This window comes from Megalobrama amblycephala, linkage group LG19 (assembly GCF_018812025.1).
Source record: "Megalobrama amblycephala isolate DHTTF-2021 linkage group LG19, ASM1881202v1, whole genome shotgun sequence".
In the NCBI taxonomy this organism is placed as follows: Eukaryota; Metazoa; Chordata; class Actinopteri; order Cypriniformes; family Xenocyprididae; genus Megalobrama; species Megalobrama amblycephala.
Window position 1 is genome coordinate 28,325,082 of NC_063062.1, and position 27,250 is coordinate 28,352,331.

General features: G+C 36.2%; 1 protein-coding gene across 1 annotated transcript in view; it reads right to left on the reverse strand.

The window, feature by feature from the left end:
• The window catches only part of sema6dl (sema domain, transmembrane domain (TM), and cytoplasmic domain, (semaphorin) 6D, like), a 144,761-nt gene that overhangs the window by 49,142 nt on the left and 68,369 nt on the right, over positions 1-27,250 (reverse strand). Inside the window, exon 3 of the mRNA XM_048167922.1 lies at positions 5,267-5,296. The gene's annotated coding sequence lies outside the window, so the exon portion shown is untranslated. The remainder of the gene's footprint in view (positions 1-5,266; positions 5,297-27,250) is intronic.

A 27,250-nucleotide genomic window follows, 5' to 3' on the forward strand; every position in this document is an offset into this window, starting at 1 on the left:
CCTTAGCCAGGATTTAGTTCAATTAGGGCATTTAAGTAGCTTTTATAAACATTCACTAGAAAAAAACATCACTGGTGTGCATTTTGAGACAAAACAATGGCACTGACATATTTAAAGATATGTCAGTACAAGTTACTTTCAGTTCAAACAGCTCAAACATGCATTTTAGTCTAGGACTAGCTTAAGCCTTGTCTGTGAAACCGGGGGTATAACACACAATTGGGACTTTATATCACGCAATTCTGACTTCATAACATGCAATGGCAAATTTATATCACACAATTAAAATAAATAAATGAATAAATAAATATACCTTTTTTATTTTTTATTCAGTGGTGGAAACAAGCTTTCATACAAACCTATAGGATTGCTTTAAAAGACTAAGTCATCTGGAGCTTTTTTGATTGTTTGTTTGTTTGCAAGTCCCCATTATGGAAAATAAAATTAGACTTTCTGTAAATATGTTTATGCATTGCTCCAGTGGGACTGTCAATGAAAAGGGATATTGTAGGTCACATCAGATGAAACGTTTATTTTAAAAGATATAAGATTTGCACCAGACACAATGTCATATTAGTGTTTGACAACAGCAAAAAATTCTGCCTTCTCTACAAGTCCCTCATGAATTCAGGTCTCAAACCCATTATAAAGGTCTGCTGGACGCAAGCCTGATCTGTTTTAGACTTAATCCTAGCTTGTTAAGTCCTAAGTAAACACTAATTGTTTTCCTGGAGACAGGCGTGTTACTTGGTTACTTGTCTTAAGCCTTTTATTATGGTGAAGCTTCACTGAAAATTAGCTATGAGAAATATCTGTCACTCATTCATTCACTTCCCTGACTGCAGTTATTCAAAGCTGTTATTAATGTGAGTGATTCTGTGAATTGATATGTTAGAGAGAGAGAGTATGTGTTTAGCAGATGTACTTTGATAGTACTTATTATATCGCCTCAGATAAATGCTAGGTCTTGTATAGGGTGTATTGTATGGAGAAATGTACCTGTGTATGCAGGTAAATCTCAGAAAGAAATGCTGTATTTTACCCCAAAATCGAAGAAAAAATATTACCAAAAATATTTTTAATATTTAAAAAATATCTAATATTTTTCTATGTTTTTTTTTTTTTTTTTTTTTTTTTTTTGTAAATGCAGCATCATTTAATGACAATAAAGTACATTTTCTCTTATTATTATTATTTATTAGCATTGCAGTAATGGAATTTTGTCATGAAAATGCAAAATATCTTAATGGTCCCAAAATTTAAAATGCATTTTCATCAAGTAAAATGAATTAATGTGATCACACTTTAAATTAGGATTATTTAACTGCTATGTACTTATATCTAAATGAATGAATGAATGAATGAATGAAGGAACAATGTACTTGTGTTCATGTTGTATTGCAAAACACTTTTGATGCTATTGAGGTGGGATATAGCTAATTATAAATTATCTTTTTGTCCTCATGTATTTTTCACATTAATATATGTGTGAAGATCAGTAGCTGTGCTTCAGGTGGAGTTATATTCTTGAATGGATTTATTCGATTTTCAACAAACATTTATTATACAGCGCTGGCCATGAGAAAATATGCCTTCAGTGAAGATGCTTGTACAATTTTTATGAAAGCTTTATAGGTAGATAGAAAAAAAAAACTTTGCTAGATGAATTTTTCTTTTCAGCAGTTGAAATTGGATATCAAAGGGAAGTGAATAGATCTTTTCATCTGTTCCCGCTTGAACAACTGGGTTCTTTGATGAAGAATCCCTGTCTGGTTACTCCTATCAGAATAAACATTACAGCAGTCAGGGACTTTAGCAAGCAGACATATTGTGCTCCTGTCTGAACAAAGAAGGTCCTTTATTTCTCCCTCCCTCTCTCTCTCTCTATGTGGTAAATAAGATCTGGCACCTGTGTCAGTACTGATCATTCAGTCGTAACTCAATTTGATAGATGAATGATGATTAATGTTGGGCTGGGGGACACTGGCCAGACTGTCTAATATATAATAGTAAATATTTACAGTGAGTGCTGTACTATTTTGGCTCACATATCTCAGAATGTTCACCCTGGAGCATTCAGAGAGAGAGAGAGGCTGCAGATCTTGGCTGCAGGAACGATCTGAAAAATGCTTGGCTCATGAATATTAATTAGGTGACGAAACATTTTCCAGCGCTAATATTCTTCGCTAACTGGTTTGCTGAAAGGCTGTGGCTGCAGTCAAAGTTGCATTAAAACCAATTAGTCAATTTGGTTGCCATCTTGGAAATGTCCCTGGGCAGCTATTTTGTAAGTATAGGCTGTAGAATGCTGCAGGGATGATGTCTTTTTGTAGGCCAAAACCCAGAAATGAGTTAAGGCCTAGTTAACACAAGCTCAAGATATTTCCACATTTTATTCTACAACATAAAACACATTGGCCAAACCTCCTTTATGATTCTCAATGTTTTTTTAAAGCTTTTACTTGTTTTGAAAAATGTGGTTGCTAACAAGTGGCTAAATGGGACTACAGAGGTTGTTGGGAACATTAAGTGTCTACAGCTGAACAGGGATGTGTTTCCCATACAACGACGTAACTCGCTGCATCGTTGAACAAATCATCTAGATAGTCACGACTGTTTCCCGAAACCATATTGTTGCAATCCTGTCGTTCAACCACGTTGGTGAATGATGTCACGCAAGTGGAAGAGTAATAAATTACTCCGTTGGAGATCAAATTAATGCTAGATTTTCTGCTATAAATTATGGACATGGCATCTGAGGATTAATTCTCATTTTTCTCAGTTATTTTGCTTTATTTCTAGATTCAATCATAGGCTAATTCTTACGTATCAGAGCATGTACGCACATGCACACTTTTCAGAAACGGTGCTTAAAATCTCTTGACAAACTAAAATATGTAAATGACATTTGTATATTCTCGAAATAAAAGATATGCATTGTACTTAATGTCAGCTTGCTTATTTTGCTCAAGATAACGATTTATTAAGTCCACATGTCATAAAAACAAGAAACTATGCTTCTAACCACAGCTCGAGAGCTGTCGTTCCAACCACACAAGTTTGTGATGCAGCTTGCGAATGCTTGTTTGAACTATGGTTTCGGGAAACACCAAATCGTTCAACTATGTTAATAACGATGGAACTTGCGATCTTAGTTGGCTAACAATGCTTTTGGGAAATGCATCCCAGGTAAACTCATATATTCAATAGTCCTTTTTCACAGATTTGATATGTTTATAATCATGCTCTTGCAAATGATTCAAATTCTAATTGATTGTATTTAGGCTTCAAATTTCATAAAAGAAGTGTTGACTTGTGAAAATGTTCATGATGAACAAAACATCAAAGAATCATAAATTTTTGTTGGTCACATTGCTTATTTTCTGCAATATTTCAAAAACCAATGGGAAAAAAATCCTATTATGTTTTTGTCAAGGGAATCAGGGTGATTATAATGTTTGGGTTGGCCTACAAAAATACTCTGCAGATCTCTATATCAAATATTTATTCCAATAACATATTTTTAAATTAACATATTTTAACAAAAATATGACAAAAAATTGTCTCTTAAATGTTCTTCTTCAGTTAAAATCATGCTTAAAAATGCAATCTGTTGAAAGCGATAACAAAAAAAGTTCTATTTTAGGCAATGTTAAGGACCTTTCACACCAAACATGATACATAAAGTATATTTGTGTAATTTAATATACTTAATTATTACAGGTTTACTGAGATTCTGAGATTGCATTTCACTGTTTGTATTCATTTTGAGGAATACTGAATGTTTTCGTGCAATTTTGTGTGTCTAGAACTACAATAAGCATCATGTTTACACAGCACACACAACACCTCTGCACTTTATTTCTCTCAACATGGGGACAGGAGAGCTGTCAGTCAATAAATGTGAAAAAGTAACTTGCATTACTTATTTGAAAAAGTAACTTAGTTATTTTGTTGTAAATTGAAAACGTAATGCGTTACTTTACAAGTTACTTGAAAAAGTAATCTGATTACGTAACTCAAGTTACATGTAAACCCTAACAATGCTGATAGCATTCACAAACAAGACAGAACAATTAATTCTCAAAGCTGGAATACACTACAAGAATGAAAACTTTTTTAAATTTCAAAACGATTATAAAACACCAGGCATCATACATATGCCGACTGTAAATGGTTACAGAGAAAAAAATCTGTGAATCAATCTCTAAACAACTGATGATCACAAACATCTTTCAGATCATTCCAAACACAACAAACTCATGCAGAAACATTTGCCTTGCTTCTAGAAGAATGAAAACAAAATGTGTTTTAAAATCTTCTCAAAATATATCCTCAGACTGGATAGAGTTATAGTCTGAAGCTAAACAGTCTGTGCCCATCATACACTACACGATTTTCTGTGAAATCTATTAACTCATATCTGCAGATTGTTCTGACTTTCAACAACTAGCATTGACTTGTCCAGACTGTTAATCTGGGCAAATCTCGGCATTCCGTCATGAGCATGTCCAAATAGCAAGTAGCAAATCATGTTTGTGGCTGTGACGTGCAATATGCCCAAACTTCCTGTTTTAATAGGAAATCCACACATAAAACTATTTCATGGGGTGTTTAAAGTTATCGTTGCTATGCCCCTGCTGCAGATAATGCGAAAGAATGTGTGTTTGAACCTCTGGCGGTAGAAGGAGTGTGTATGTGTGTGTTGGTAACTGAGAGCAATGGTTGTTAATTAGAAGAGTAGAGGACATGACGGGTTTTGCCTTGTCTGACCCAGCAGTGCTGTTTCCCTGTCAGTCGTTTAGCCATTTAGCCTGGCCAGGGCGGCACAGCAAGAGGGACACATTACGAGGTGTTAGGGGAGATAGCAGAAGCCGACAGAAGTATAAATCATGCTAGCTGTTAGTATGAGGCGAGGCTCTCCTCCCGAGGGGGGGGGGGGGACGGAGAGAGGAGCAGGGCAGAGGAATCATGTGGTTTGTCTTCACGTCCCAGTAGCTTTCAGGCTAATAAACGGATTAGAGTCCACTTTGAGCGAAAGACAAAAAAGGATTTCTGCTGTTCGGGGAGAGAGAGAGGAAGTGGGAGCGGACTTGAATGAGGATGGTTTGGCTCTGAAAGCAGGCCAGCACTACAGGGAGAAACTGTGTGGGCTCCTGTCGAGTTTTGAAGCGATTGGAACGCTTAGCGCCTTTGATGAGACGTTAGCGGCATATTGTGGCACTTATGAAACGGCACAGAAAAAGATCTATGAATCAGTACTCACCGTCACTGCAGGCAAACGCTCTCAGAGTACCTGCAAATGAATGAACAAATGTCAATCTCAGTGTTACGCAAGTTTTGCTATTAGCATTTGTACAGTTTAGACTGCAAGTTTCTGCCTAAGAATATTCCATTTGAAAGTACCTAGAAACTTCATGTAGGGTGAATTCAGGGTGATTGGCACACTTTGCCATTGAGATGACTTAGAAAAAGAGTCCCAATCAACCTGAATTCACCCTATATACAGTAAATGACAAGACACTTTTAAAGACCCCATGAATCAGACTTTGGTTTACTTCATAGCCATGAAGTAAGAGGCAGGTGGTATTTATAATTTATGGGAAATGGATGTTTCCACTCTAAAGACTATTATTTGGGGTAAAAAAAATCCTACTCTCCAGTAGACAAGATGAATCAGCAATATTTTTGTTCGATTTTCCATGGAGAAAATGACTTCAAGTTTTAAATGCAACCATCATATAGACTAGCTTTTAGATGGAAAGCCACAAAACATCCATTTTTATTTCATTTGGTCTTTAAAAGTCTTACATCGAAAAAAGAGAAAACAGTTTGTCAAGACAAACTTTGGTGTTGGCGTGAGAAAGCCTGCCATAAATGTTTGAAGTAGATTTAAAATAGCCTGAAGTTATAAGAAAAACAGTTTGCTAAGCAGTTGCTAGGGTATTCTGAGTGGTTGCTAGGAGGTTGCTAGGGTGAGAGAGAGGGAGGTTTTTTGTGTTTAGATTTGAATTTTAATGTTTGAACAGTTTTGGCTCATTTTGGGAAAACTGACGTTCTTCAAAATATCTTCTTTTGTGTTCAACAGAACAAAGAAACTCATACAGGTTTGGAACAACTTGAGGGTGAGTAAATGATGACACATTTTTCATTTTTGGGTGAGCTATGCCTTTAAAGGCCGAAACACACCAAGCCGACGCTGACGAACTAGTGGCGACGAAAGCAGACTGTGGGGTTGGTTCACGTCGGCAACGTCTGTGTCCACAGTTGGCCTGACACACCAAACCAACGCTATACAGCCGACGGCCAAGTAGCACGTCAGTTCTGCGCCTGCGTGAGATAAAATGCCTTTCCGAACCAGCAGGTGGCAGTATCTGAACAGCCAATCAGAATGATCAGATTGCCCGATGGGCCGACGAGCTCCGACGGCGATTCAACATTTCGAATCGGCTGAAAAAAAGCCGACGAGGACCAACTTCAGCCGACGGTGCGAAACACACTGAGAAAACTTAGTCGGCCGACGAAGAAAAACTGCCCGACGGCCGACCGTCGGCTTGGTGTGTTCCTACCTTAAGTCTGATCATTTTGAAAATATAGCAGCCTGAAGGTCTGAACCAGGTAGCTTTAAAGATCTAGGAGGAAAGTCAGACTACTAATAATTTCAAGTTTAAATTCAATGTTGGCTTTTTCAAGGCAACAGCTTTCGTAATGTTCTTTTCTATCCTAATCACAACCAAGATGTAGGAAGTCAGTAGGAGTGGTTTGGTATTGTCTGTCCCAGCTTTTGTGTAACTTGTTTAGCGCTACGTCTAGCATGGCGAGGAGAGGGGGCAATTTTGCTCCTGACCCTGTCAGATGGATCCTGAGATGGCCGCTCAGGGCCCCTCGCCCACTCAATGCTTTCTTTCAGCCCTGCTCTGGGATCAGGCTTGGGGTCACAGGCAGAAAGACGAGCCCTGGGTGCCGAATTTAGAGGGGAAAAACGTTGTTTTGTGAAGGTTCTGAAGGAGCTTTACAACTTCCGAAAGTTTCTCTGACCGCCCCGATAACCCCTTCCCATGATTTTGAGTTTTGTATGTTAATACGCATCAAATGCTGCTCAAACACAATGAGGAGGCCCTGGTTCGGAAACAACAAGAGAGTGGGCGGGAAACCGACCCAGCATTTGCTTGTTTTTGACCTGAAAATAATTCTCTGGTTCGGAGCGTCAGCTTTGATACTTTCATTTGACTTAACCAGGAAGACTTGACTCTCGGTAATGTGCCAATATAATCTCAAGCCAAATAAATCCACAAGCATTATCTTTGACCTTTTTGTCTTGTTTGTTTTTCATTTTCAAATATGACAAAATGTAATACAAATCTAGTAATAACTACACCAACTATACACCATATCATCAAAGACATGCTTGGACCTCTTTGAGAGCAGTAAGTGAAAGGAAATACAAAGATAGTATGCCTTTATCAGAAGTCTTTGCTAAAATAAAAGCTTGTAATTCATCAGGGCTATAACTTCTATTTGCAGCAAAGGCTTATAAATTCTTACTGCAGTAAATTGTCATTCCCATAGGAAAATTTTATTGCTTTGCGATCCTTTCATAGCTAAAAAAAAATTAATTGAGTTCTCAGTTACGCTTTTAAAGGTACATGCTACTTAAAAGGATTGTCCACCCAAAAATGATTTACTTACCCACATGTTGTTCCAAACCTGTATTATATTCTGGTAACACTTTATTTTAGGTTCCAATTCTCACTGTTAACTAGTTGCTTATTAGAATGCATATTACTAGGGTATTGGCTGTTTACTAGTACTTACAAAGCACATATTAATGCCTTATTCTGCATGACCATATTCTATATCCCTCAATCCTACATAATACCTAAACTTAACAAATACCTCACTAACTATTAATAAGCAGTAGTTAGGAGATTTTTGAGACAAAAGTCATAGTTAATAGTTAGTTAACAGTGAGAATTGGACCCTAAACTAAAGTGTAACCTATATTCTTTTTGCCAAACAAGTCAGTGGTCACCAAAACTGTTTGGTTACCAACATTCTTCAAAATATCTTCTTTTATGTTCCACAGAAGAAAGAAGGTTTCATACAGGTTTGGGACAACATGAGTGAGTGAACTTTTTGGGTGAACTACCCCTTTAAGTATCATGTTTCAGATGATGCTTCTAAAATTATTATGGAGACTAAAAAATAATTATGGAGAAAAAACAAAAGAAAAACAAACCTCTGCTTACCTTCTGCTTACTCAAAATGGACCATGTTTACTGTTTATTATTTTAATGCATGTTGATGATTCTATGATTCAATCTTGCATGCAAAAAAACAAACAACAACAAAAAACTACTAATAACTTTGACACTACATTCCTTTTTGGCTGACATTACGAATTCCTACATATTTTTCATGCTGAATATCAAGCATTGCATTTTGACTTGAACAAGATCTCATCTGTGATTTTTTTTATTTTTTTATAGGATGTCCTATTTGGTGTATGTCACTTAAAATGTTTTCCATGTTAAATTGTAATTATTCTTATTCATTTTTTTTTTTTTTTTTTTTTTTTGTGCTGCTTACACTTTTTCAACTAAAAGTGGAAAACCATTTTGAAAATGGGTTTCAAAGTGTACGTTTTTGAAAATTATACAGTTATCATCTCTGTGTAAACTACAAAAATGTGAATTTGTGAAAACTGTAATGTCATGCATATTACATGTTCAGTCTATAGGCGCGTAATCTCAGCAGAAGTAGTTAAAGGGGTGGTTCATTATGATTTCACTTTTTTAACTTTAGTTAGCATGTAATGTTGCGGTTAGAGCATAAACAACATCTGCAAAGTTATGATGCTCAAAGTTCAATCCAAAGGGAGATATTTTCTTTTAAAGAAGTTGCTTTATAAGGACTACAACAAACGGCTGGTAGGGACTACAACAAGCTTTTTCCTAGGTTAGTGACATCACTAACCCAAAAATTTACATAAACCCTGCCCCCCAGAACACGTAACAAAGGGGTGAGGCCATGTTATTGCAATACAGTACATAACACAAATGCAATAGCATGTCATAAAAGCAAGATGACAACATAGCAAGTTATAACCATAATTAAACTAAACTATACCTGTTCTATCTTCATGCGGCATATATTCTCTGTAGGCATTTTACAACAGTTCCCACATGAGGGATTTATAGACTATCATGATAGAATATGCTAATCTTGGGAGCATTAGCTCATTTGCATTTAAAGGGACAGACACAAAAATGGAGTGTTTTTGCTCACCCTCAAAAAGTAACAAATTTAACATGCTATAAAAAATGATCTGTGGGGTATTTTGAGCTAAAACTTCACATACACACTCTGGGGACATCAAAGGCTTATTTTACATCTTGTAAAACTGGCATTATATGACCCCTTTAATCTGGGTACTTTTCACTTACTGTTTTTCGAATAATATATATTCTGACTATCAGGAAGAATTTGATTTTGGACGCAACGTTAGTCTTAATCTAAGTCTTTGCTCCTGGCTCCAATTCAGCTGACTAAAAAATTGTTATTGCGCTTAATTACATTAAAGGTCTATAATTCCTCAGTACCGTTAAGGGTTTGGCAAATTATTCAGAGTTAATTTTAATTTTTTTTTTTTTTTAAAGTGTGCACAAACCATCTGTCACTACAGTAACCAACACTCATTTACCTCTCTCTCTCTCTCTTGTCCATCTGTGTGTGGCTGGTGTATTGTATAATATGAGGGTTGACCTGCTGGCGTCCGCTGCCTCTGGTACACACACGGCCATATAAAGGACGTCCCAACCTTCCCTATCTCTCCTGCAAGGTGCCAAACTCTGCTTTTTAATTATTCATTACACAGCCCTGCCCTGAGAACGCCATCGTGCTGTGTTTCGGTCCAGACGTGGATGGCTGCCATAGCACAGAGAACGCTTGTTCTATCCCACTGAATGTTTGCAACCATCTGCCGAGGTTCGGCGCAGCAGCGTGCGAGGGGATGTTTGATTTTTTTAACACTCTGTTTAGTGTGTGTCCTGGCGTGTCACTCCCATATTTCCTTCTGCTTGGACTCTAATGGCTGTAGTGCGTGCATACGGGCGCCTGCAGGCTGAACCTTGGCTAATATTCCTCTCACACAGGTCGTAGCGTGCTCGCTGCATTGATTGTGTGTGTGTGTGTCTGTCCTCTTGCATCTCATCAGTTTCTCCTTGCTAGGGCGAGGAAAACCGATATTTGCTAGCTGTATGGTACCCTATGCCCTCTTTCTCTCTCTCTGAACATCCCTGTCCTATCACTCTCCATGTTGACTTTGTTTGAGACAATCCATTTTTTTTGATAAGCTCATTTTCTTTCTGTCTTATCGAACCACAGGCAGAAGCGTGAGAGAGATGTGGCCGAGGTTCCTAAGGGCCAATGGGGGCCGGTGCTGTAGGGCCAATGTAAACACTAATCAGCTTTAATTTCAGCATCTCATCACGAGGGGCTCTGTGTGTGTGATCTGTATTAACCGCTCAGTAATGGGTCTTACGGCACTGCAGTTGTTGAACAATAATCTCGGACCCTTCACAGAATGTCCAATGCGTATTGCATACAAAAATGGCTAAATTCGCCAGCTCCAATCAATTTCCGGGAGTCGGGGTGCATGTTTGCACCAGTTCCCAGGCTGCTGCAATGAATGCTTCCAAGAACTAGTCACTGGATTTGCCAGAGGTTTGCGGTTGTGAGATTGAATGTTTTAAAGAACACTACATTAACATATTTCGGGAAAATAAGTCACACCAGGTCAAAACTGCATTGTTGACTGTACCCACTGTAAACCCTAACACTCAATGTAATTAATCAATTTAAGACAAACTTATATTAAACAAATTAGCTCAGTCAAATGAACTTTTATGAGTATTTAGCACTTTATTTTTCTTTCAAGTTCACAGAACTGATATATTTTAAATCAACTGAACTGTTTCATTGTTTTAAGTTTTTTGAACTTAATTCTTTAATTTTAGACAACTGAAACTGTGCTGGGATTTCTATTTCCCAGCATGCTTTGCACATGACACTTGAAAGGGAGAATAAATGTTCAAATTAAGTGTTATATACTGTCTTTGTTTTTTGTTTTTTTGTGCAAGATTAATGTTAAGTGGGAGATTTAGTAAGTAATGATTTTTTTAATGCTTATTTAGAAGAGTTTACCATCATGGTGACAAGTGGTGCCTGCAGCTTGGTTCGAGAGTACACTCTAAAAACTAATTCAGGGGACCTTTTAGTCATTACTTAAATATATATATATATATATATATATTGTTGTGAAATAAAAAATCAAGTTCTGAAATGCTGTTAGACTTTTTACTTGTAATTGTTATTTTATTGAGCTTGGATAACACACAAATTATGCTTATTGATTTGATATACTATCATGACTTGTCATAGTTTAACATTTTCAGTTAATCAAAAATGTATTTAATTTTAAGTTCTGTTAATGTAAAATACAATCTGATGACGTGTAAACGTGTTTCATTGTTTTGAGTTGTATGAACACTTGTTTTAATTTAGACAAACGTAAGTTAAGTGAAACTGGGCTGGGATTTATATTTCCCATCATGTCTTTGCCCATGGCACTTGAAAGGGAGAGTAAATGCTAAAACTAAGTGTTATATAATGTTTTTTGCACAAGATTAATGGTAAGGGAGATTTAGCAATAATTAGTGTTTTGTTATGATAATTTAGATGAGTTTCTGTTAATGTGGGTTTTTGGAGATTTATCATCATGGTGACAAGCGGTGCTTGGTAAGTTCATGTTACTTAGAAATGCGTTTTATTGTGTCCAAAAAGCATCTTCACCTTACTTAAAACTAGAGATGTTCCGATACCCCTTTTCCATTCCCGATACCGATTCCGATACCTGAGCTCAGGGTATCGGCCGATACCGAGTACCGATCCGATACCTGGGTGTGTATCTGTATATATATATATATACACTACTAGCCCTGTATGATTTGATAGAATTATTTATGGTGTGCTTCAGACTTATCCCTTAATAAAACAAGAAGAAAAACATACAGTGAACTAGAGTATTTTTATTATCTGACATACATTTGTCAGTTATATTATTTATTTATTTTAAGTGAAAAAGAACTTCAAATGCAGCCACAAATCTAACACTGTAAACTGAAAAAGGTATATTAGTTTTACAATATAACTATAAAAACAGTGCAACAAATAAATCTAGGAATATAATTAGGCTATATAAGAAAATAATCTCTTTAAAACTTGGAGTCCAGAAACAATTTTGTTAAATAAAAATCTCACGTTTTCGACGACTGACAGCAGCTGGTCATCCAGAACAATAAACCCGACAATTTTGTCGGTTATCTTTATTTGTCTTTTGAAAACATTTCTCTTTGTTTGAATGAAGCTGGCACGCCTCATCCTTCTCCATCTTAAGCGCGTCAAACGCCCGAATCGCTCAATTCGCACCGCGTCATTCACGCGAATCGCGCCGTAGGGAGTCAATTCGCGTCTTTGCATTGACTTAACATAAATCACTCGCGCTTATCGCTTCATTCGCGTCTGGTGTGAACGCAGCATTAGCCTTTATGTAACCATCGTGTTGCGTGGGGTGACGCGTCTTCAAATGCTTTATTAAGTTATTTGTGTTAAAGTTGCCAATACTTGTGCCACTCGAAATTGCAGCATTGCATATGAGACATGTCGCCGTTTTACTGGTCTGAAATACTGCCAAACAGCAGACATACTGCTAGCGCGTTTTCACTTCTCCGCTGCTCTAAACAGTGGTTGCTTGTGGCAACACAGCACAACTTCCTGTGTTTGCATTCTGAGCCGCGAAGAAGAATTGATTTCCGATTTGCTGCGTTAAGCAAAGATAGCGGGCACAACTAGGTATTGTTTAAGAAAATGGTATCGGATCGGTACGTGAGTTTAAATACTCGCCGATACCGATGCCAGAAATTTTTGTGGTATCGGTGGTATTTCCGATACTAGTATCGGAATTGGAACAACCCTACTTAAAACATTATGTTGGATCAACTTAAATAGTTCCATTCATGTTGACAATTTTTAAGTTCATGTTACTTAGAAATGCGTTTTATTGTGGCAAAAAACTGTCTTCACCTTACTTAAAACATTATGTTGGATCAACTTAAATAGTTGCATTCGTGTTGACAATTATTAAGTTCATGTTACTTAGAAATGCGTTTTATTGTGGCAAAAAAACGTCTTCACCTTACTTAAAACATTATGTTGGATCAACTTAAATAGTTGCATTCGTGTTGACAATTATTAAGTTCATGTTACTTAGAAAAGTGTTTTTATTGTGGCAAAAAACGTCTTCACCTTACTTAAAACATTATGGATCAACTCAAAATATTGCTTTGAATTAATGTAATTCTCCCAATTGGCTTAAGTTAAAAATTCTAGTGGAAAATGTTAACATACTTTTTTTTGTTGAACCAATGTTTTATTTTTTAGAGTGTAAGCATGTTAAATGCTTTATTATTAAGTGCTATACCATGTCATTGTTTACATATTAGGAAGTTAGCATTTTCTGAATTAGCTTGTTTAGCTAGCTAAGTTTACACTAATACAAGTTTTCACATTGAGTTTTCATGAACATTTTTTAAGTTAAATGTTAGTAGTGTAGTGTACTCAAGTAGTGTACTCAAACATTTCAAGTTAAGGACAATTAAAATCTTCCAGTTCTACTTACAACTGATTGCCTCAAATTTTTTGAGTGTTGCCAAATTATTCAGGTTTTATTGTTACATTATTACATTTATAAATAATATAAAATTCTAGTAAATAAAATGACATGTTTACAAACATTATACACACTATAACTGAAATTATGTGTGGGAAATGTCTTATAGAAATCAACTTCTCTCTCATTCGGCACAAATCTAAATGTGTGCTTTGCGCATGTTGTGCATGTTTGACATTAATTATGTTATATAATTCCCCTAATGAAAAAAAAAAAAAACCTATATCAAAATGTATTTAAAATACAGTATAGTACAAATCCATGAACATATTTACTGACATATCGCTTGAGACTTACTGATGTAAATATTTTAATTAAACTTTATTTAGAGTACTTCTTTACTGCATAATGCACATTTCTTAATATTAAGCCTAAAATGTGTTTTAATACCACTATTAGAAAGGATAATATGATCACTGAATAACATCAGTCTTTAAATGCAAGATATTTAAAGTGTACCTAAAGTATACTTGCAATAGTTCCATTTTAGCACATTCAAATATACTTAAGTATATCTTTAGATGGACCTCTGCACTACTTCCAGATAACTAAAGTGCATTAAGTACAAACTTAGTTGTCCCAATTTAGTAGACTTTAAGTATATAAATTTAGTAAACCAAAAGTACAATTGCAGGGTATTTATATCAAGTACATAAATGTGACCCTGGACCACAAAACCAGTCATAAGTTGCACGTGTATATTTGTAGCAATACGCAACAATACATTTTATGTTTCAAAATTATCGATTTTTCTTTTATGCCAAAAACATAAGGATATTAAGTAAAGATCATGTTCCATGAAGATATTTATTTTACAGTACGTACACTTACATCATGTACAGTGTACTTACCTAAGAAAGTACTGTGTAATATAAGGTAACTACATGGGTTAGGGTTAGGTTTAGGGGTAGGTTCAGGATTAGTACATAGTTATTACCCAGTTATTGCAATTACAATAAGTACACATAGGGAACAGGACTGTAAAATAAAGTGCTACCAGATATTTTGTAAATTTCCTACCATAAATATATCAACATTTTATTTTTGTGAGTGGATATGCATGGCTAAGGACTTAATTTGGACAAATTTAAAAGGCAATTTCCTCAACATTTTGATTATTTATTTTTTTATTTTTTTATTTTGATTTTCAAAAAGTTGTATCTTGGCCAAATATTGTCCTATCCTAACAAACCATACATCAATGGAAAGCTTATTTATTCAGATATCTCAGATAAATTGACCTGCTTTTGTGGTCCAGGGTCACAAATATGCAAATATATTTGTAGTATATTTAGAATGTATTTCAATACATTTTGGTATATTAATATTTCACTAGGGTCACTTTGGAATATAAACAATGTTATTCCCATTGGAATGTTTTATGGCTGAATTTATTGCCTGTTTTGTGATTGATTCTGTCACATGACACCACATTTTTCTGGTAAGGACCCATTTTTCTGGTTATAGTGATCACCATCAATGTTTTGCTGTTTGTGAACAGGAAACATGGATGCTAAGAGTTTAGCCTGTTTGGTGTTAGCTATTTTTGACTAAAGTAACATTAGTGGCCATAGACATTTTTTCTGAAATAATTTAGCTGCAGTATAAATGTCACCAATATGAACCAGACTTAAGAGACTTTTTTGAAAATCTAAGAGGACAAGAAGAGGAACTGTGTGTGTGTGTGTGTGTGTGTGTGTGTGTGGATGGGGATGATTTCTGACTCTGTGTTGCCGCTCAGTTCCCCTGACACCTGTGTGCTAATTAGGGTCGTATTGGTGCATTCCACGCTAATGACTTCAGGCTGCATACAGTGGCTGTAAACATTTACTCTCATCGTCTGCTGAATGCTGTTATCTCATTGATGGCATGTGTGTGCGTACAAACACAGAGAGTTTTCTCACTGTGCTTATTAACGCCCGCCATAGATTTTATCAGCTGTTTAATAGATCAGAGGTCTGTATACCCACACATTAAAGTCAACATGGACTCAAAACTGACCTTTTTACTTTCCTAATAAATGTCCCTGCTTGTTGTGCACGATTCATCACTGTGTATTATTCTCAAGAAAAAGTTTTTCATAATCCACTGAAACACTGTAACTTTCTCCGCCTCTGAAATGACTTTTCTTTTGTGTTGATGTCAGCAGTGCTGTCTTCAAGTCATGTCGGAATAATCGCATTTACGAGACATGAACGCCACCACAATGACATAATTACTAGTGGGATTTTCTTTTAGCGCTGTCTTTCCGAGTTCAAGGATAGAAGCAAATTGGCACTGGACATAATAAGTTTTAATTGTGAATGTTGACTGTTTTTATATGCATTTTGTGTAGCGTTGATAAAGAATAGCAACAAAGCCTACGATAAAGTAAGGTTTATGAGGCGACAGGTTTGTGTGACTAAACGTAAAGCTTCATTTAAACATCTGAGACACATTGTTTGCACTTTTTTTTCTCGCACTAGTGCAAAAAAAGCATCCTGTGTTTGTCATTAAGTGAAAAAAAGAGACAAAAACATGTGAAATTGCACACTAGGTCAGTTTTTCCTACTAAAACTATGTCTGCACATTACAACATTGTTATGATTTCCAAATTCATAAGTAGGAACTTCTCTGGTGGACTTGAATGTAGCACTAGAAGATAAGGGAGGAACAAAGTAATATTAATCTAATATCACAACCTCACATCCTTGATCCAATCAAAATAATGTTTTTGTGCCATCCTACATTACTAGAATCACTGAATATTCTGTTTTACTCAAAAATACATGACATTACAGAAGTTAAACAGGCTATGAATGTCTTTCCATGCTGTTTTCAGAAATTGGGAGGGAGTATTTCAGTATCCTGGCACTAATGTTGATCCAAATGTTTGTGTTTTGCAGCTGCCAGCGCTCTGGATGAAAGAGATAAACGGCACCAGCACAAGCACTTCATTTTACTGTGATGAGCGTTTGGAGGCAGGGTGACGTGTTCTGCTCTGGTCTTCAATCATATGCTGTCTTCTCAGAGCACACAGAAAAAGATAAAAAAAAAAAAAAAAAAAAAAAAAAGTTGTTTAATTATGAACTTCTACTTTTTTAACAGAAGAGATCAGATTAATCAGAAATGTGACTTTTTTGCAGTTTAATTAGGTAAGATTAATTGGCAAGATTAGCTTTGGGCTTCTCTAGTTATGAAAATGTTATAAATAAATAAATGTTGGTTGTTGATGTTTGTTTGAAGTAACATTTAATTCTCTTTTTCCTAAGGGATCTAAAAATCTGTAATATCCTAGTTATATTTTACTGTTTGCATACTTTGGCTACAAAATGACATACAATATATATATATATATATATATATATATATATACACACACAGTGCACAGCATAAATGAGTACACCCCCTCTGAAACTTCTGAAAGTCAGCAATTACTCAATTGCTTAGAAGACATGTTAGGATTCTTTAGAGATATAATGTTCCAGCAAGCCTGCTTAATCAATTACCAAAGGAACATGTCAAAATTATGCAGGAAAATAAGATTTTTTTTTATCAAGGTGATAAAATGTTGTGTAGCAAAAATGCGTACACCTCCTAAAAGTTACTAAATAAAACTAAATAAAAAACTTGGTGTAAGTTTAAGGCAATGTTTGATCAACAGGTAAGTTGGTAAACATTTAAAGAGAAGTAATTTCTGGACAATTAAAAGTGTTATATAGCCCACTGAATCATTCTCAGACTTAATGCTGACAACAATGGAACCACCTGGGGGAGAACTGTCAGGAGACTTATTTCTTAGCACAAAAGAGGACAGTGGTATTACCAAATCATTGTTTTAAGTGTGAAAATATAGCAAAAGTATCACAGAAATTCAAAAACAATGGACTTGTGACAAGGCCCCTGAAATAATCAGGCCTTCATTTTAAGCTTTCATTTAGTGATGAGGGATTTTTTTGCTAGACAAAGAGCAGGAGAAATACCAAGCGAGTGTCTCAGAGCCAGCAAAAGCTATGAAAAGAGTGACTGTTTATTTCACAGAGTAAGATGCACCCTGTAGAAATGACATGCATGGTTGTTGTTCTCACTGGAACCTACTGTAGCCAAAGCACAATGAAGTCAGTTAACCATTTCCAAAGCCCGTATTTACAAAATATATATTCTGGGAAACAATACTCTGGTCTCATGAAACCAAATCAATCATTTTGGATCTAACAGCATCCAAAATGTTATGGTGTTGCTAGAGGAGGAGTACAGTGGGAAGTGCCTGGTTCCCACAGTAAAGTTCAGTGGTAGTAAAGCTTTTATATAGTGATGTATGAGTGCTGAAGGTGTGAGGGAGTTGTGCTTTATCAATGCTGTCATGAATTCCCACACCACTGTGTAATTTAATACACAAACTTGAAACAGAAGATGTTACCCTTTCCTCATTCCCTGCATTGTTGGGCATTTTTTCAACATGACAATGAGGATATGCATTCTCCCAAGGTGAAAACCCTTCTGTGGACATGTATTGCACTCAATACTCTTGAGTGCCTCTGGGGGATTCTGTAGAGATGAGTTGAGCAACACTCCCCATTAAAGTTCAGGGCATTTAAGGAGCTCATCATCCGGGAATTAAACAGGACAGATGTGACAATTTCTCATGAACTTGTACACTCCGTGCCAAGAAGGGTCAGAGCAGTATATTTAAAATTATGGAGGGCATACTAAGTACTAGAATATTATCCATTTGTTGAATTAAATCTAGGGTGTACTCATTTCTGCAATCCTTAATTTAAACCAAATTGGCTAATTTACTTATTTTATGGCTATTAATGACATATATTTATCAGTTTGTATTATGTGTTTAATACATTTTAGTTTAATGTTTGTAATTTAATGTCTCAATTTATGTACCAGCTACTGAAATGTTGGTATTGTGACAACACTAGCTATCACATTAATTATAGCCTATATATAAACTCAGTGTAACATTCTTCCAGTAACAATAATAAAACATTAATTCAAAGTCATCTGGTCTTAATAATGTTCTCAAAAATCGGATTGGCTGTTCACCTAACATTTTTAAAATACTTGTTTACTACTTGTTTCTGACTGTTCCTATAGAGAATTAAAAAGTAACATTCCCATTAAGTTTGCAAAATGTTAAATTGGAAAGTTCCCTTAACTTTTGGATAACCAAGAAAAAAAAAGGTTTTAAAACATTTGAAAAACTGGTTGTTTTAAAAGGTCCAGAGTACATTTAGACATATGATTTTTTATAACCTAATGGAACGTTAGCAAAATGTTCTTAATTTTTTTTCTTAGCTAGGTATGTGTGTTTCCAGATTTCCCCTAGTCTTTAAAGCCATTTGGAATGAAACACATTCATGTTTCTGAATGTGTTTAAGAGGTTGCATGTATGTGAGCGCATGTGCATGTTTGTAAATGTGTGTGAGGTGAGAGTGTGTATGTGACTCATCATGTCATGCTTAATGCAGTTCAACACAGAAGCACACTATTGTTTTCCCCCAGAGCTCCACTGGAGCTTTTCATTCAGACAAATCCCACTGCTCTACTGCTGCACTCTTAATGTAATGCTACTGTGGCTGCTCTCAGAGACAGCCATCAGATTACACAGACGCTGTATATGCAGCCTAATCCACAGGAAGCTCTACAATCGCCACTCTACTCTGACTCACTATGAGAAGTGATGAAGAGAGGCACCGTGCTACTTCTTGTGTATTCACGTGATGATTATATTGTTAAATGGATAGTCCACACCAAACAATAATAATAATAATAATAATAATAATAATCTGTCATTATTTACCCTCATGTCATACCTGTATTCTTCACAAAAGGTGATTTTAGTAATATGATCGAGCTGTGAACTAGAGCTGTCATAAAAGTATCATAAAACTACTCCAAATAACATTCTAAAGTCACATGATAGTTTTGTATATAAAATGCATAATTTATGTATTTAATCTCACTTTATTAACCAATGTCTTAGCTGTTGACGTTCAATGATCCAATTCCACCATACTAATAAGAAAAAATGGCGCCAACGCAACCCAAAACTAAGGCAACACATTACTTTCCATAAAAAGTAACTAAGTTACACAATTAGTTACTGTTTTCTAAGGGAGTAACGCAATATTGTAACACATTACTTTTAAAAATAACCTTCCCCAACACTGTTTGGGACCCCTGCTAATCTGCAGCAGAGCATTGTGGTATTTCCCGCACATGGCCTTTTGCTGGCTCAACACTTTTGCAAGGGTGAATCTCATCCCTGAGTGAATCTAATTTGAGTTGTGAGTGTAGGTGGAGCCTTTACTATGTGCTGGTCCACTAGAGACTTGTAGTGTGAGGTGAAAGAGAGAGAGAGAGAGAGAGAGAGAGAGGTCTGTTATATGACTCAGTAGGAGTTTTGAACAGGCACTTACATGCCATATGTTTGCACAGGAAATACACCATTCTGTGACACATACACAGATACACACACACACACACACAAAATACCACAAAATACTCTTCGTGTGATGCCCTCAAATTCACATCATTTATGAACAATTAAGAGACACTGTTGTTGCTGCAAGCATAAGTGGAACTTGTTATGGATTTCATGTTCTCAATTAACTTTAAACTATGAATACAAAATGGAAACTGAGATGAATTCAAAGAAAAGGAGACCTAATATGCATTTTGTTATGAATCACCAGATCAAGAGGTCTTCACAGGAGTTAAACATGTAAAATTAAAGTCCAAAGTGTCCAATGATCTATGGTGTTAAATTAGTAGTTCAAAATATTTTTTTGTGTATGTGTTTTGTTTAAGCAGTTTAGTTTCATTATAGATTCTTTTAGGACAGGAAAGGGAGTTTTGAGTACTGAAATTTACATTTTCAATGTATATCAAACTTTTATAACAAAAGATTATTTTGACTATTTTAACGATGTCTTTAGTACCTTTCTAGGCCTTGACAGCGGTAATTAAATTGCTGTCTATTGATGAGTCAGAGAGCTCTTGGATTTCATCCAAATGTCTTAATTTGTGTTCTGAAGATGAACGAAGGTCTTAAGGCTGTGGAACGACATGAGGGTGAGTAATTAATGACAGAATTTTTGGGTGAACTAACCCTTTAAATCTTTGATATTCAACCAAATGCAGCCTGTAAACAGTACAAAGCTTCAGACAAACTCAAAGATACAAAAAGATTTAAAAGTGTCAATTTCCTACCTTATTTTTTAAAAATCTTCTTGTTTATGAACTTAAAGAGTCACTATGTTTTTAATGCATGTTGCCAGATAATGTGTACTATGTGTATGTCAAAAATGTGAGTAAATATGTCTTCTGTGGATTTTTGACAAAATATTTTGTTTGAGAAAAACATGAAAGTATATAGTTATGGTTTACAGTATGTTCATTTGAGTTAGTTGAGATAGTTTGGCATCATCTGCATCTAGGTGATTTTCAGTAATCCATATTTGGCAACAGTGCAATTTTATGCTTTTCTAGTGTAATAAATTTCCCATATGACAACCAACCAATGAAAACACGGAACAATGTTGATGATCAATAGCAATAGAGCATAGGCGCCAAAGCTGTAATCAATCCACTTATCTAAATCCCTCCGTAACTGTAACATATTGCAAAACAAACAAACAAACAAACAAACAAAAAAAAAACTATAGTTTGGCAATTTAATAATTTGAGGACTGCTGCAGACATATTTCTAGTTTTTTATTATGTAAATAAACTTATGTTACACCTAAACAATCCCTACATTCTCTCGAAAGGCTCGGGGCGCGATCGCGACAGGAGGCCCAGAAACCATAGCGGCACTCCTGAACGCAGGTATGTTTTAATAACTTTCATTTTTGACTATAGGCAAAAGGTCTTGCAGGTGACTGTCATGAAAAAATTATTGTCCAAAATTGATTTTCAAACATAGACAGGCAAAGTCGTAACCATGTTGTGAACATTGCGCACATTAGTTTGTTTTTTTTCAGAGGGTTGTCAAATTTAATTGTCCTCCTTATTTAAAGGAAATACAAAAAAAAAAAAAAAAAGTAAAATAACTACATTTTATTGCAAAGTAATGCATCTGAACTATTTGCAAGTAATATTTGTATTTTTCTGAAAGGCTTCAAGGCAAATCAAGTGACCACGTTCATTAAATTAATTCAGAACATGCACACATTCATTCTTAATCTTATGCCTAAAATGCTGAAATTGGGCTCTATTAATGTTTCTTGTCTCATCACATTCAATTACGAATTAGCAAGTTGACAATATCTGATTAATGGGGGGACTTGTCTTTTTAAATTTTTCTCTGGGCTCAACTTTGGTTAATTTTCCAGGCATGGCTCACTATAATAGTGAATAAACTACAGGCACCATAATATTTAGCTTTTTTTCCCCCCCTAAAATTTTAATGAATATATATATATATATATATATATATATATATATATATATATATATATATATATATATATATATATCCTTTTTATTTTACTGTGATCTACTTGTAGGCAGCAGCGGTCATTTCTGAAGTTCTGCAGTAGATTAATCATAAACCTGCATTCCTCTCAAACATGTTTTGATTATCTCCAATCAGTTCAGAACAGACTGAACAGCTTTTAATCCATCAGAGGTCAGTGACAGACTCAGGTGTGAAGCAGTATGTCTGTATAAAGACACTTTTAGACAGGTTGCACTCCAGCAGGTAGGCCATATGGCTGTTAACCCACAATCCTCTTCACCGCCAACACACTCAGCACACAGGTACACAACAAGTGTGTCATGTTTTGGGGCTCATATGTGTGTGTGTATGTTTCTGTTTGGTAACTGGGAGAGCCATGTTTTCCTAGATAAGGCTGAATTGACTGGTGTTTGACCATTTCTTACAGTTCTTTTTGAGTAACACATGAACATTTGACTAAAACAGACATCACATGTGCTCCTTATCATTTGCTGGTATGTATTTCAGTGTGTTTTGTTGATCTCAGCTCTCTATTATGAGTTGTGCTGAGTTGCAGGTGCTACAGATTTCACTTGATTCACTGACCTCTGACCTTGACCTGACTCAGTGACCCTAGGAAATGGGGCTCCAATCACAATGATGTTATTGTGTGAGTGAGGTTTGAATCATTAGACTGTTAACACAATGGCTTGTCCTGGTGAAGTTGTAGCTCTGTGAACAGTTGCTGTGGACTAAAACCCAAAATATACTTTTTTTTTTTTTTTTTTTTTTTGTGTATGTTAGCGTATGTGTTAAGCCAAAATGTTAGCCTTTCAAAGCACACTCCATTTTATAGCATGCGCAAACACAGGAGGTCGACACATTGTATTATGTTGTATTTGTATTTTTTGTATTGTATTTGTATTTACAGTGGGTACGGAAAGTATTCAGACCCCCTTAAATTTTACACTCTTTGTTATATTGCAGCCATTTGCTAAAATCATTTAAGTTCAATTTTTTTTCTCATTAATGTACACACAGCACCCCATATTGACAGAAAAACACAGAATTGTTGACATTTTTGCAGACTTATTAAAAAAGAAAAACTGAAATATAACATGGTCCTAAGTATTCAGACCCTTTGCTGTGACACACATTTAACTATATTTAACTCAGGTACTGTCCATTTCTTCTGATCATCCTTGAGATGGTTCTACATCTTCATTTGAGTCCAGCTGTGTTTGATTATACTGATTGGACTTGATTAGGAAAGCCACACACCTGTCTATAAGACCTTACAGCTCACAGTGCATGTCAGAGCAAATGAGAATCATGAGGTCAAAGGAACTGCCTGAAGAGCTCAGAGACATAATTGTGGCAAGGAACAGATCTGGCCAAGGTTACAAAAAAAAGTTGCACTTAAGGTTCCTAAGAGCACAGTGGCCTCCATAATCCTTAAATGGAAGACATTTGGGATGACCAGAACCCTTCCTAGAGCTGGCCGTCCGGCCAAACTGAGCTATCGGGGGAGAAGAGCCGTGGTGAGAGAGGTTAAGAAGAACCCAAAGATCACGGTGGCTGAGCCCCAGAGATGCAGTCGGGAGATGGGAGAAAGTTGTAGAAAGTCAACCATCACTGCAGCCCTCCACCAGTCGGGGCTTTATGGCAGAGTGGCCCGACGGAAGCCTCTCCTCAGTGCAAGACACATGAAAGCCTGCATGGAGTTTGCTAAAAAACACCTGAAGGACTCCAAGATGGTGAGAAATAAGATTCTCTGGTCTGATGAGACCAAGATAGAACTTTTTGGCCTTAATTCTAAACGGGATGTGTTTGGAGAAAACCAGGCACTGCTCATCACCTGTCTAATACTGTCCCAACAGTGAAGCATGGTGGTGGCAGCATCATGCTGTGGGGGTGTTTTTCAGCTGCAGGGACAGGACGACTGGTTGCAATCGAGGGAAAGATGAATGCAGCCAAGTACAGGGATATCCTGGACGAAAACCTTCTCCAGAGTGCTCAGGACCTCAGACTGGGCCGAAGCTTTACCTTCCAACAAGACAATGACCCCAAGCATACAGCTAAAATAACGAAGGAGTGGCTTCACAACAACTCTGTGACTGTTCTTGAATGGCCCAATTGAGCATCTCTGGAGAGACCTAAAAATGGCTGTCCACCAAAGTTTACCATCCAACCTGACAGAACTGGAGAGGATCTGCAAGGAGGAATGGGAGAGGATCCCCAAATCCAGGTGTGAAAAACTTGTTGCATCTTTCCCAAAAAGACTCATGGCTGTATTAGATCAAAAGGGTGCTTCTACTAAATACTGAGCAAAGGGTCTGAATACTTAGGACCATGTGATATTTCAGTTTTTCTTTTTTAATAAATCTGCAAAAATGTCAACAATTCTGTGTTTTTCTGTCAATATGGGGTGCTGTGTGTACATGAGGAAAAAAAATGAACTTAAATGATTTTAGCAAATGGCTGCAATATAACAAAGAGTGAAACATTTAAGGGGGTCTGAATACTTTCCGTACCCACTGTATATTGTATTGTGTGTTGTATTTATTGTGTATACTCTGTTCAAACAAATAGGGCTAGGCAACAAACTCAAGCTCCTCTTCTCTTATATCAAAAACCTCTGACATTTCTTTTAAAAAATTCTCTCTTTAAAAATTTTGTGACTGGTGTTTTGTTTTGCTCTCTCCTCTGAGCTTTCGCATTTGTCATTACATCATGCGTTAGGTCAGAGTTCACTCTTTCTCTGTAAATCGTTGTCAGAAGCTAGTTATTTTAGTTTTTAAAGTTTTAAATATGGATATTTTTCTTACACAGACGCATCACTTCACTTCAGAAGGCCTTTATTAACCCCCCGGAGCCATGTGAATATATTATATAATGGATGGTTGCACTTTTTTTGTGCTTCAAAATCTTATCCTCTATTCACTGCCATTATAAAGCTTGTAAGAGCCAGGGCATTATTGAATATAACTCCGATTGTATTCATCCGAAAGAAGAAAGTCATATACACCTAGCATGGCTTGAGGGTGAGTAATTTTAATGGGATAATTTTCATTTTTGGGTGAAATAACCCTTTTGACAGATTTATATAGATCTATATCTCTGAACACCACACAAATAGCACTTCTCACCTGAAGTGCACATGAGATTTGAATTACAGTTGATTCCAGTTGAGTTTGATGTTCGCATGTTGCTAAGCTAACAATACAGTTCTCTAACCACACACACACACAAATAAATACAGGGTAAAATAGCCAAATTTATCAATATTTTTTCAGAATTTACAGACCACATATCAAAATCAAAGTTTTGTTGCTTGTCTCTTAGCTTTGAACATTGACTAGTACAAAACACTATCATTCTCGTTTTGATTGTCAACTATTGAACTGGATCTGTAAATATAAGACAATTGAGTAGATTTGTCCACTGAACTCATTGTAAAATATTCTGGGATTGTGTGAAGGACATTGGCCAAAATTTGGCCAAAATTGCTGACTATCATTTGAAACAACCGCTGTATAAGGAGTGCACAGAATGATGCCTTACAGTTCTTTCTAGGCACACTAGGTTTTGGAACAGAACTTAGGCCCTATTTCAACATGGAATTAAGATGCGTTTTGGTCGATCGGATCACAAGTCGATGAAGCTAAATACAGGTGTAAACGGGGTGTAAAATGTTTTGAGTTTGCGCACTTTCGACCACTTCCAGAGGTAGTCGAAAACGCATGAGTTCGAACAGCCACTAAAGACCAACTACTCTCCGCCTACTGACCTAACACTTAAACATTATGGGAAGCATGCTAGCCAGATGGGACTTAAACTTTGTCAGCTGAAGAACCAAGTTTAGTTTGAAGATGAAAAATGTACTAAGCACAATGTTCTCTCACCATTCCACAGCATTCGGCATTGTATTGCTGTATTGTATTGCAGAGCAGAAACAAAAGCTGCTGCTCTCCGCATGTTTTTCCGTCTGCTTTGTGAGTGTTCATATGTAAATCGCACAAGCTTATTCTGTCCATTAGATCGAAACATCTGACCCATACATTTACCCTCCCATAGACCCTCCCCGCGAAAAAATCAGGACAGAAGTGGATGAAAGTAGACAAAAGAAACGGATATGTGTCTCCCTCGTCCACTTGTGATTCGATCGACCAAAACGCATCTTGATACCAGTTGGAAACAGGGCCTTAGAACTCTTAATTAAAATCCACCTGCTTTAAGTCTATGTAACTCTCCTTGTAGTTGTATATGTGTGTGTGTATGTACATTTTCTTTTGACAAGCACAACGACAGGATAATGGTCTCTGTGATCATGTGTGTGTGTCCACAGACAAAAGAGTGTATGTTTGGCACGAACAATGCACAACTGTGTGTCTCACTTCTGGATGAAAAACAAGCTCCAAAGATGTATCTTTACAAAATAATTACAAAATTGATGCCTGTTGGAACAGATTCCGATAGACTTGATTTAATTGCTAACTATTGATGTTTCTGTCCAGAGGTGACTGGAGCACAAGACAAAATTAATTTCATCCTTCAGAGCAGGTGTGTTTTCCATGACAGTCTTGGAAATCTTTCCGTACCTGTCTCTATCTGTGATCAGGCTTGTGAAACATTAATTAAATCAGCGTCGTTGTCTGTTTCATACTCTCCAGATCTGGAACCAGACATCGGCGTAATTGAAAATTTGTACTTGTCACACATTTTAGCAATCAGGGTCACTCATCCGAAATTAATAAACACCTTTTTTTAGAATCAGAATTCTAACAAGGCTTTTAAACGCAATGTTCTTGGGCGGATATGAATCATTAAACTGTGGGAGTGTATGAATAGACTGAGAAGTTGTTAATAAACACAGATCTGATGGGTTTAGATAATTGCGCAGATTTCAATCCAGCAATAGACAAAAACATGAAGCGGCCTGCTTTTAATTCAGCAGATTTATTCAGCACTGCATCTCTAAATGAATCCACTATGAAAATGACACCAGTTCAAGCTGGAGTAAGTTA